Below are 12,574 nucleotides of genomic sequence, written 5' to 3'. Positions count from 1 at the left end.
GCCGCTAGGGGGCGCGGAGCACCGCGGCGCCGCCGGGGGGTGACCCGCCCCGCGGAGCCGGCGCAGGTGGCTCCGGGAGTCGTCTTCGGGCCGAGAGCTCCAACTTCTCTTCGTGCGTGTGTCTCAGACACCAAAGCGTGAGCTTCACAGTCTCCTAAACGCGTGTGAAATGTACCTGTGTGGCGCCTCACAGACGCGTGCGTACGTGGAGTGTGAACAGCTGCCCCTCCCCCCCCCCCCCCCCCCCCCCCGGCACGTGGGGTCCCGGCCCGGCCCCGCCCCGGCGGGAAGGCCCCTGGAGGCGGCGAGGTCTGGTCTGTGGGCACCGGGGACAGCCCACGGCCGCCCGGCGAGGGCAGGTGACCGGGGTGGGAGCGTGGGGGCGGGGTCCGTGGTGACACGGACGGGCCTGAGGTCGCTTCTTCAGCCGCCGGAGGGATCGCACGCACGCTCGCCAGCCCGGCCCGGGGCGGGGGTGCGGTCAGGCCGCCGAGGGGCAGCCGGGGTCAGGAGAAGCGGCGGGGGTGCGAGGGCGAGGGCGTCCCGGGTCAGGCTGCAGCAGACACACTGGAGCGGGGACAGGTTTCGCCTGCTGGACGCGGCGCTCACCTCCGTGAGGACCGCGGCACGGGACCACCTCGGAGGAGCCCTCGTGAGCGTGAGGGGCGCGGCCTGCTGCAGGTCACAGAGGCGCCATGCGGTGAGGCCCGCCCCGGCTCTCACGCCCCCACCGCCGCCCCAAGGACAAGCCAGAAGCCCGGGCTCCTTGCAGCCCCACCCGCATCCGAGCTGCCCGGGGCCCCTTCAGGGGTCGGGGCCCTCCTCCCTGATTTCAGCCCCTCTCCCCAGGGTTTCCACACACCCTGACCGACCCCCTTCTGTTGCAGGCCTCGGGCCCACTTTCCCTGACTGGTCGGTCCGGAAACCCAGCTCTCCACAGACACCTCAGCCCAACTGCAAACCCAGAGAAGGGGCGGCCTCTGTCCTCCAAGGCTGCGCCCGCCTGGGCCCTGGTGCGAACCCGGGTCTCCCGCCACACCTTCTGTCAGGCCTCGTGCGTGGGCCGCTTCCCTGGATTTCCGCCGTGGGGTGCTAACAGACCTAGGCCGCGCTGCTCTGGGCCCCCACTGGGTGCCAGGCCTGCAGCCCTGAGATGAGCCTCCCGCCTCCCGCCTCCGCCACCTTCTCCTGTACGCAGGCTGCCCGCCCGCCCGGCCAAGGCACAGGTTTCTTCAGAGTGGGAGCTAATGCATTCACCTTGACGAAGCCCAGCTCTTCCCTTTCACGGTGAGAATCACCTCAGACCACAACAATAGCTCGAAAGGCGCACACGTGACTCTGACCTAGTCAGGAGAATTAAACCGGAAAAAAAAAAAAGCTGGTCACGTGGAAGGAGTGTGGTGAAACCAATTGGTGATAAATTAATGAAATGTTCCATAAATATTCCATGAGAAGCGTCCACTGGGCATCACCAGGTGGTCTGCGGCCCCTCATGGGAAGCTACGGGACCAATGTAGCCAATGGGAAGACTGCGGGGCGGGGTGCTCACATGCACCCTGATGCTCATCTCTCTGGGGTGGCGGGCCCATTCAAGCCAAGGTGCGATTGTTGTAAACCATTTATGATAATCTAACAAAAGGATATAGATAAACTAGTTTTGGTACTGAAGTGGGTTTTTTTTGTTGTTGTTGTTGTCGTTGCTCCTGCATTCAGCATTTTATTAACCAGTCTATGTGAAAGCTCTTCATGTGTAGTGAATAGAATGGTTTTGAGGCTGGGATTTATCTGGCAATGAGGGAGGAAGAAAAGCCTGGTTAGAAAAAAAATCCCCTAAGACCCCTGTCATGTTTGTTTTCTTTTTTTCTTTTCTCCCCTGTACTATTTTTTGCAGGAAGAATCTTGTTCATCCTTCACTCTGTCCTGGAGCTACAGAACTAAGGAAGGTTTTCAAGGTAATTTGTACCCAAGGACAGAAAAAGAAAATTCTATTAGTCACTTGGACATCCAGATAGTCATTTTTCATCCTAGGCATTGTTGAATCTGTTTGTCCCTGCCCGTCCACATGAAGGCTTTAAGTGATTCCTGTAGGACCCTGGCCTGCACGTGGTAACTTCAGGTGTACATAGAACATCTCACCCTCTTTTGCCTGGGATCTCATTGCCTCAGTGTGCAAGGACCAACATGGGGCATGCATACAGCACCCCGGGTCAGGTGGTTTTCACTTTGGGGCCAAGCTTGCCTCCATGAGACCTCTGAAACACTTCTTCCTGCCCCCCTCTTTTTTTTTCTTGACCCTTCTTTTCCAAGGGGACGGTCAAGTGGATGAGCCCCGTGTACACCCTTAAGAATGGTTGCTAATGTTGACCGACTTTCACAGCATGACTTCAGGATGTTCCCTTAGTTAAAGGTCTGATCTCCAGATGTGAGGATGGGGAGGGCAAACATTATGGGAAATGCAGAAGACAGCAGCCCGTCCCACCGACACGGAGGTGGAGGAGCCCCAGAGGGTGGACATGTGAAGTCTTTCTCCTGCCCCAGTCCAGGCTTCAGTGTCCCCCATGCAAACATCTCTTGTGTGCACACGAGGGCTGTGCAGCTGGAGAGGTGACCACAGGGAGGGCCAGCGCTTCCCAAACTGCACACAGCAGCACCCCTGGAGGGTTTGTGGAAGCCCACATGGCAGGAGGGCAGGCAGCCTGTTTCTCATGCCATGAGTCTGGGATGTGGCTCAAATATCTGTATTGCTAACCCATTACCAAGTGATGCTGATGCTGATGCTGTAGATGTAGGGACCTCACTGAGAGAACCGTTGACACAAGCCAGTGATGCCAGAAGTAGAGTGAGCCACATGCCAGGATGTTGGACCTCTACGTAGAGTTGTTCTTTGACAGCCATTCACTGCAGCTTCTATCCCACACATGCCAGGTTATCTATCTGAGTCTTCCTTTGTCGAGTACTGAAGGGTCTAAGGCTTACCCTACTTGCAGACTAGCCTGTTAGACTACCACAGATTCCCAGGTGCTGGCAGAGGATGTGAGATACCTGGGTCAGAGACAAAGGACAGGTTATAGATTCCAGCCAGAGCAGCAGCCAGAGTATCAGCATTTCCACCAGTTCTCCCAGTGCCAGTACCCACAGAGTGACGCCAAGAGGGCTGGGGGATGCGGGGCCCCATTTTTTTCCCCTGCATTTCTCATTTTTATTTGACAGAAAAAGTTGCTCTTGCTGTACAGATTTTAAAAAACCAAAATGCCTTTAAGAAACGTGAAGAAAAGTTGAGGGAGGGGCCACAACCTCACTGGGGGGCAGTAGAGGCCAACTAATTTCCACTCCTGCCCCTTCCCTCTGGGAACACCTCACACAAGTTCCCAAGTTCCAAACCACCGCCCCCCAGGAACTTGGGGGTAAAAGGGGGCATCATGGCCTCCCAGACCCCTTCTAACTCAAGACCAGGGTGTCCCCAAATGTATCCTCCCCTCCCACAACTCCCATTCTCATTTCCACCCACCCCAAACCCCCCAAAACGTGAACCAGGAAAAACTCACAGAGATTAACATTTCAGAGAAACAAAGAAAAAAGGGGGGAGAGAGCCCTGCACTTTGTAATGGGCAGTAAGCCTACCTGACTTTTGCCTAGGAAGGAGATATTTCTTTATTCTACTGACACTAAAAAACACACTTGCTCCAAGGGTAGACACTGTTCTCATATTTCAAGGCTGTTTGCCATACAAACATTCTGAAAACCAGGATCTGGAACAAGGCATCCTGTGCCTCTTCTCTCAAGATGTGCAGAAACCTGAAAGGCCAATGGAGGATCGTCTCCAAACACATTTGCACTCCTACCAACACTTCTCTTTGAAAATTGCCAAGAGGCAAAATTTGTTGAAGGCCACAAAGGTAGGCAGAATAATGCCTACCCCGCCCCAAGGCATTCACATTCTCCTCCCTAGAACCTATGAATATATTACCTGACACGGTGTAATAGTCTCTAGGGGCTCCCATAACAAAATATCATATGCTTGGTGGCTGAAAACATCAGGCATTAATTTTATTGTGCTTTTGGAGGCTAGAAGTCTAAAATCAAGGTGTTGGCCGGGCCACGGTCCCTCTGAAGCTTGTAAGGGAGGACCCTCCCTTGCCTCTTCTAACTTGTGATGGCTCCTGGCATTCCTTGGCTTGTAGATACAGCACTTTGCTTCCATTTCCACAGTGTGCTCCCTGTGTGTCGTGTCTTCTTATATGACACCAGTCATATTGGATGAGGAGCCCACTCTACTTTACTGTGACTTCATTTTAACTAACTACATCTTCCATGACCCTGTTTCCAAACAAAGTCACATTCTCAGGTACTGGAAGTTGGAACTTCAATGTACCATTTTTGATTGGGGGGCACACAATTCAATTCATAACACATAAAAAAATTCATAACACATGACACAGAGGACTTCACGTTGGCAATCAAATCGACTTTAAAATAAGCCGATTATCCTGGATTATTTGGGTGGACCCAAGGTAATCACAATATTCCTTAGAAGTGGAAGAGGCAAGTGAAACAGCCCTTCGGAGTGATGAAATAGGAGAAGGACTCAACTCGCCACTGCCGGCTTTGAAGACAGAGAGGGGACCAGCAACCAAGGAATGTGGGCAGCCTCTAGATGTGGGAAAACACCAGGTGTCAGATTCTCCCCTAGAGCCTCCAGAAAGATGCTCAGCCTTGCTGACAGCTTGATTTCTACCCAGTGAGGACTACCAACTTACAGAAATGTAAGGTAATGAATGTGTGTTGTTTTGGTCCACCAAGTTTGTGGCCATTTGTTTTTTGAGGGTTTTTTGTTGTTTTTAAAGATTTTATTTATTTATTCATGAGAGACACAGAGAGGCAGAGACATAGGCAGAGGGAGAAGCAGGTTCCCTGCAGGGAAGCCCAATGTGGAACTCCATCTATTCCAGGATCCTGGGATCACAACCTGAGCCGAAGGCAGACGCTCAACCACTGATCCACCCAGTTTTCCCAGCATTTGTTACAGCAGCCTAGGAAAGGCTAGCAACTTCGATCACAGCTGGGATACAAGTTCATTTCCCAAGCTATTTTCCATGTTGTCCTGTATGGCACAAATTAAATATCTTTCATATATCATTGTTTGCCATTTATAATCCACAATTTATGTCTATAACTATTTCAGAATCTCAGAAAGAAGGAATTCTCTTTGCATCCCTCTTTTTACCTTATTTGCAGTCTTGCATTTCATGGCACCACTTTCAGGTGACTGGAATCACAGCACTGCTTTACATTAGGCTTTGCTTTGTTTTTCAATTAAAATCTTTTGTTGGTAGAAGATAGAAGCAGTGCTTGCTTGCTTAAGGTCTGTTTATCTAGCCTGATGACGCCATGTTTGTATAACAGGAGCTCAGGAAGTTAATCAATATTTGTGATGAAACAACACCCTCCTCCTCAGTGCGCACAATGGCTTGGAAGGTTTGAGTTGTTTATATTACAACTATGCTGGCCACTTATTCTCTATATTGTTTGTGCTTTGAGGGGAGAGACTAGGTCTTTGCATTCTCCAAAGCCTTATACATCTGAGACTTTTACTAAATAATGATGAATTATCGAAGCTGGGGATAGTTGTTTTCTGGAGATGTTTACTTGTGTTCTGGAAGCTTTGATTTCCTGTATCTTTTTATTGTTGTCTGTTCTCCTGGCGTCCCTCCAGTCACCACCTCATCTTTCTGTAACTAAGCTTCCTGAAACAGAACAAAGTACTCCAGGTGTGGTCTCATTTTAGTCTCTGAACTGTGAGGTAATGCTTCTCTTCATAATGATACCTTGTTCTTACCTGGCACCTTACAAATAAATTTCACTGCTGGTGAAGAGAGTATGTGTGTGCGCCTGCGCGCGTGCACACGTGTACACACACACACACACACACACACACACTTGCTCACTTCCAAAAGCTGGGCAAAAGTAGGTTATCAGCTCCTTCAGAAAACAGAGAACTGCCAGCTCGGTGCCTCCATATTTTTTCAAGGGATCCACTTAATAGCACAATGTGTTTCTGATGAAAGCTAATAATATTATCTTGAAATTTTAGAATACCTGTCCCGTGAGTGTCAAAGAACCAGGAGAAATGTAAGTTTACCTTTATAACATCCCTATGGGAACAGCACCTCTGCTTTTAAATGTGACCCATTATTTTGCTTGAGTATAAGGTGGGAAGCTTTTGGGAAAAATCTACCCAGAGGGTGGGGCTTCTGAAAGAGTATCCAGAGTGATATCAGCGAAAGAGTATTCAGGAATGTGGCTGCCAGGGAGGGAGATTTAACTGCAGTTTATTTGAAGGAGAATGTAATTTTTCTAGAAGAATCAAATAATTACTGAATAATATCAGATAATGAGAGTTTTCTGAACTCTTAGGATGTTTTGGTGTCAGTTGGAGCTCACCACTTACCACCATCCAGAAACATGCAGTTGAACAGCCTCAGGGTTAAGTGAAAGAGGAGGGTTTGGATTCGCACGGAAGTTTCCAAGCAAAAATTGAAGTGTCTGAGTTTAGCCTGGCATGGGTTACACTAATCTCCTGTGGTCGGGGTGTTGTGAAAAAATTCCTGACATAAATTATGGTAGAAAACCTGAATTTATGTTGTCTTTCTTCTAGGTGTGGGGGCTGCCTTGCTATTGGCTAATGCCTCAAGTATGCTCCAAGTGTCCTGTTAGATCTAAAAACACCAGTTCTGGGGCTTCTTTGTCTCGTTAACATATGTATATAGCTTTTAACTCACCAAATTTTTTCAAAGAGATGTTTATTATGAAGGAATTTCCACCTGCTGGACACCAGTGCTGACCAAGTTACTCTGCCACATGCTAGTGTAGCATTCAGCCTAAAAATCTTTCAGACCAGGCTAGATTAGCCCTTAGTCTTTGGATGTTCAAGTAACGAGCATGGTGGACAAATGAAAATATAATTTGCGGCCCCTTGTAAGCTCTATAGCCTGGTATGGTCATAAAGAATATCAAGACCATGAGGACTGGTTAAATGGGATGAATTGCACGAATGCCATGCTCAACCACATTGGAACACGATGCACAAGGAAAAACCAATCGTACTGATCTTGTCTTTATTTAAAATAGTGACATTTTGTTCGTGCTGGATTTTTTTTGCATTAATTCTGATTTGTTAAAAGATTGCAGTAAACATTATTTATCTTGATGACTGAATTTTTTGGTGTCCCCTTTAATTTTGCTGCCAAGGCAAATGAGTCACCTTAGTCTTAGTGCTGAGCCAGAGGTTAGCTCCATCCCCTCCTGAAGCCCCACTGAGATGACTGTACTGGGTCTTTCAAAGTCATAAACCCACAAAGGCAAAGAGAATCAGAGAAGACCTTAGAAGGTTCGAATGGAATGGAAAAGTGGCACTTGGCTTAGTGGATTGGAGAAAATGATGCCCCCAGCTGGCAGTGTCAAACACTGAGAAACAACCTTATTTACATCATAAGATCCACTTTCTCCACACACAAACTCTTCAAAACTGGTGGAAGCAAGTGCTCCTCTGACTGGTAGTGAGGGAGGACTGGATAAAGTCTTCTTTAAGAAGTGGCTAGATTCAGCAGTGGCCTGGAGGTTTATTTTCTGAAGAGACTAAACTGAGGTTATCTAGTCTGGGAGCACCAAGTGCAACTGAAGGAAAGATATGGAGACAGGAGAGTAAGAGGTAGTTTACAAATAAATAAAACTCCAGTTTTGGGTTCAAAACTCCAGACTCCTTCCCATCTTAGGATAGGAACTGGCCATATACCCTTCAGGTAGATTCAAAGTGTCTTTTCTGGAAAACCTCACCAGGTGATGAGAAATACCTAAAACACTGACCCCAGGAGCTCCTAAGGACATGGGCCAGCCTGACCATCCTATAGGAAAGACTGTGGGCCATAAGCACCACAAGTCTTCCAGTAAACCCTTAGCAGCCCCCTCTTACACATTGGCTGACAAGGATCATCAGGCAAGATACACAGGGTCAAGTATATCCCAGCAATAATGAAAAGCAAAGCAACAGGAAAAGAGCATCTTGTAGAAGCAGAGACCACTCAAACAGAAGAAAAGAACAACTTCAAGGAGGTAAGAGAAGACACTACATCCATAAAACAAGAAGAGCATCTTGTATAAAAGGAATATGCAAGGTACAAAATAAATCTGAGAAAATAAAAATATGAAAACTGAAATTTAAAACCCAGTAAGAAAGTTGAAGGGTAATGTAGAAGAAATCTTCCAGAAAGTAGAGTAAAAAGATTTTTAAAAATTAAAGGTAGGAAAAAATAAGAAAATTAGAGAATCAATCCTGGTAACAGGAAATCAATGAGTGAATCATAGGAACAAAAACAAGAAGCAGTGGGAAGGAAATTAGTTAGAAATAACAGAGGAACCCTTCCTAAAACCAAAGAAGGCTATTTTCTAGATGGAAAGGGCCCACCATATATCCTGTCCAAAGTATGAAAATGGTCTACACCAACCAAAGTACTTCAGAATTTCAGTGTTGGGGACAAAGAGAAGACTCAAAGCACTTGCAGAGACAAACATGTGGCTCACAGGTAAAGAATCAAGAATCAGAACGACATTATATTTAAAATGATAATAAAAGGAACTGCTTTGGAAAAAACAAAAAAAATCAGAATTACGTTAATTAGACTTCTTGGTATCAATCTCAGAAGCTAGAAGACAATGAAGCAATGCTTTCCAAATTCCAAGAAGAAATTATTTCTGTCCTAGAATCCTATCCCTTGCCAGAAAAATCCACTGAATGTGAGGGTAGAACAAAGACCTTTGAGGATATACAAAATTTCAAGAAATTCACTTCATGAAGAAATTACTGAGGAAGCTGCTACATATCCTCCCAAAAACCACAGAAGAGGAAGAATTGGAATATAGAAAACAAAGGATATGGCAGAGACATTTCTTTGGGAAAAATGACCTGATATCCTCACATGTTTGGATATATAGAAAGGAGATTTACACAAGGATACTGTTTGGGTGTATGGTGGTAATAAATACGCAGGGAGTTAAGTGCATGTGTGCATACACACAGTACAGTGAAAAGCTCTGGGGAAAACAGTATTGTGCAAGAAAGAAAAAGTAACAGTATACTGTGACTCAGCTGTAAATAGCATTTGCAAGCATAATTATATAAACACCAAATACTGCTACAACCAAGCTATGTTGTAACTGTATTGATATTGAGAGGATGAAAAGTTGAGAAACCCGCGTGGATAAAGTAGGGTACCATGGTTATGGGTTTCTGAGAACAGGCTTGTCATCTTCCATAAAGGGAAGTTAACAGATAGGGCCTAAAATGGAAGGCTCCAGGAAGAGGAACGCGGGCATGTTATTTGTAGATAGGAAAGGAAGTACAAAGGGATGTGCTAAACTCGTGGCCAGTGGGTTGCCTCTGGGGGAGCGAAACATGCTAAGGAGGTTCTGCTGTTTTTCATAAAAAGCCTTGTGGAACAATTTGACTTTAAAATATGTGCATATATAATTTTGATAGGAAAAAACCCACAAATTAGAAAAGGAAGAACTTTGATCTTCAAGAGCAGTTCACAGAGTCATGATAAGGACCAGGAAAGGGGGCAGGTGATTCAGATGTGCACAGATGCAGTGGCAAAAGGTGGGTGGCCAATTTCATCCACACCTTCTTCTTCAGAGTCAGAGAAATTGACAGTCTCTCTGGGAGAGAAGGGATCTCCAATTGCACTGCTGCTATATTGCCATAAAAACATGGCAAGTGTCTGAGTGTGTTTCCAGGGTAGGACGTATGGATGATAATTTGAATTAATGATTAAAGATCCCAGTGTAAGCCTGGGTAGCATGAGAATTAATTATAGATTTGATTAAAGATATTCGGGTTCATTAAAAGTTAAGTGTTCTTATTCCTCAGAATTGTTGATCTCAGTAAAATGAAGTTCGCTGTTCTTGAGTGGGTCTTGCCCAAGGTCCCTGAGTGAAAGCTAAAACAGGTTAAGTACCCTCTTTCCCAGTTCCTCATGCCCCTGTCATAGGGGTCACACCTCATTTCCATGCACACACTGCTGGTGGAATGTCTTTAATTTTTACCATTTCCCCTCGGGCCTGCCGCACGCACTGGATACTTGAATTTGTAATTAAGCTAGAGTTGATGCTGTCTATGCACAGTTCTATATTTTCTAAGATTGAAAAGGTTTTTCTGCTCCCATTTGGATGACCTTTGTAATAAAACTCAAGATAAAACTCTCTGAAAAATGTAAGTACAAAGGGGTGCTCACTTTTAGAAGAATTAAAATAGGAAATCATCGATGTCAGTAACAAGAGAAACAAGAGCTCTGGGACAAAGCCAAGTTTTAGTATTGCACTGGTTATTTCCACTGGCCCCACCACTCCCTCGTTTTCTGCTTTTCCCTGTCCTGTGTGTCCCAGGACTCTAGGACTCTGACTTGTATTTGCACCTTCCCTTGGCTTCTTGGCCCTTTGACTTCTGGTTAGGGATGCAGGTTTGGCAGGGGAAGCCCCGTTGGGGGTGGGGGTGCTGTAGCTTTCTCTAGGCTCCACTACATGGCACCTCCCTCTGTCCCTTCAGATCCAAGAGTGGTGACAGTTCTCACAGATACTAGGCACCCTCTCTTGATGGTTCCGTGAAAGCCATCCACACTCTGAATAGTTGGTTAGTTAAATTCATTTCAATTAGACTTTCTGATGATGTCGTCTGTTTTCTACCGAGACCTTGCCTGAGAAGAGTGTGGTTTTTGGCTATGTCATCTATTTGTCTCCCAGTCTCCCCCAGTAACTAATGAGTTCCTAAGGGCGATGGCTCGCTCTCATTCATCTTTGCTTCCCCAAGGTCTTGTACATGGCCTGGTGTGTTGTAGGCATTCAATATATGCTTGATGGATGAAACAATGTACCTATTAGTGAATTCCTCTACGTGGGTTTTTTTTTTTAATCGAAATTTAAACAGTATTGGTTTTTCCAGTCCATGAGCATGGAATATCTTTCCATTTGTTTGTGCTGTCTCCAGTTTCTTTCATCAATGTCATATAGTTTTCAGAGTACAGGTTGTTTACTTCCTTGGTTGTTTTTATTCTTAGGCATGTTATTATTTTGGGTGCAATTGTAAATGGGATTGTTTTTTTAAATTCTCTTTCTTCTACTTTATTATTAGTGTGTAGAAATGCAACCAATTTTTGTATATTAATTTTGTGTCCTGCAACTTCACCAAATTCATTTATCAGTTCCAATACTTTTTCTGGTGGAGTCTTTAGAGTTTTCTGTACATTGTATCATGTCATCTGCAAGTAATACAAGTTTTAATTCTTCCTTAATGTGATGTTTTATTTCAGAGAAAAAGTCGAGGTTATTTAACATATCTAGACCAGGAGATAAGAGTGGAGGTTGTACATTTGGAATAGAAACATGCACTATTGTCGATGGTTTACAGTCATTAATTGTTTAGGTCAAGCCTCCCTACCTTACCTTATACAAATCTTAAGATTATAGGTCTATAAAACAGACTGTTTCATTGAAGATATTGGATAAAGGTATAAAACAGAAGCTCATATACAAAAAACATGGAATGTTTTTGGACGCTAAGTCTGCGATTTTAGATGCATCCAGACATGAACAGAATATTCCATTTCTAGGGATGAAAAAAATAAAGTTCATTATTATCTCACATAACAAAAATTCTAGAGGTTCCAGGTCCTTCTCTGGCTCCTCATAAGGCTGACTGTTGGCCACCCCTCCCTCTTTTAAAGCCATAAAATGGTGGCCTCTACCCAGGCACTAGCTTCCCACAAGTCCAATAAAAGCAGACAAGGAAATTCTTTCCACTTGTTGTTTCCTTAGTGAGGCCTTTAGCAGGTTCCCACTACTGTCCATTGGCCTTGGTTGGCTCTCAGACCCATGAGCTAGCTGCAAAAGAGGCTAGGAATGACTCTGGTGTTTTCAACATCTGCAGTGGAAGGCAGTGTCTACTAGCAAGAAAGAAGGAGCAGAGGAGAGAACTGTTGGATGAACCACCAAGAGTATAACTCATAACTGGGGATCCCTGGGTGGCTCAGCGGTTTAGCACCTGCCTTTGGCCCAGGGCGCGATCCTGGAGTCCCGGGATCGAGTCCCACGTTGGGCTCCCAGCATGGAGCCTGGTTCTCCCTCCTCCTGTGTCTCTGCCTCTCTCTCTCTCTCTCTCTCTCTCTCTCTATGTCTATCATAAATAAATAAATAAATAAATAAATAAATAAATAAATAAATAAATAAATCTTTTTTAAAAAGAGTATAACTCATAACATAACTCAGAGAAACAGAAGAGCAGAGATGACAAAACTGCCAAGGGTTCCAAATACGCTTAATTGAGAAGATTATTTTATCTATAAACTATTTCCGTTCTTTGTATAGGTTGCCTTATTTACTTGAGGGGGCAGAAAGGGTGATGATGTCAGTCTGTCTCTTCTGTGACATGAACTTGATACCGACAGTTAATATTTATAAGGGCATTATGCAATCTGCACACAAAATCTGTCACAAACCCTGAGCATGCACAGGTACAAAGTACCTCTTT

The 12,574-nt window shown here is 45.4% G+C and overlaps 1 long non-coding RNA gene across 4 annotated transcripts; it reads left to right on the top strand.

Moving 5' to 3' along the window:
- The first annotated feature begins 295 nt into the window (after positions 1-295).
- LOC129512064 (uncharacterized) lies at positions 296-9,198 on the top strand. 4 transcript variants are annotated; one of them, XR_008664964.1, is made up of 4 exons: positions 411-700; positions 888-1,287; positions 1,892-1,952; positions 4,532-9,198. It is a non-coding gene; the product is annotated as an uncharacterized LOC129512064 (long non-coding RNA). The 4 variants fall into 4 exon arrangements; XR_008664962.1 differs by having other exon boundaries at positions 1,892-6,129; positions 6,656-9,198; XR_008664963.1 differs by lacking the exon at positions 411-700 and adding an exon at positions 296-359 and having other exon boundaries at positions 1,892-9,198.
- Positions 9,199-12,574: the final 3,376 nt, after the last annotated feature.

The sequence above is a fragment of the Nyctereutes procyonoides genome, unplaced genomic scaffold (genome assembly GCF_905146905.1).
Source record: "Nyctereutes procyonoides isolate TBG_1078 unplaced genomic scaffold, NYPRO_anot_genome, whole genome shotgun sequence".
Lineage (NCBI taxonomy): Eukaryota > Metazoa > Chordata > Mammalia > Carnivora > Canidae > Nyctereutes > Nyctereutes procyonoides.
This window is presented reverse-complemented; position numbering and strand designations above follow the sequence as displayed.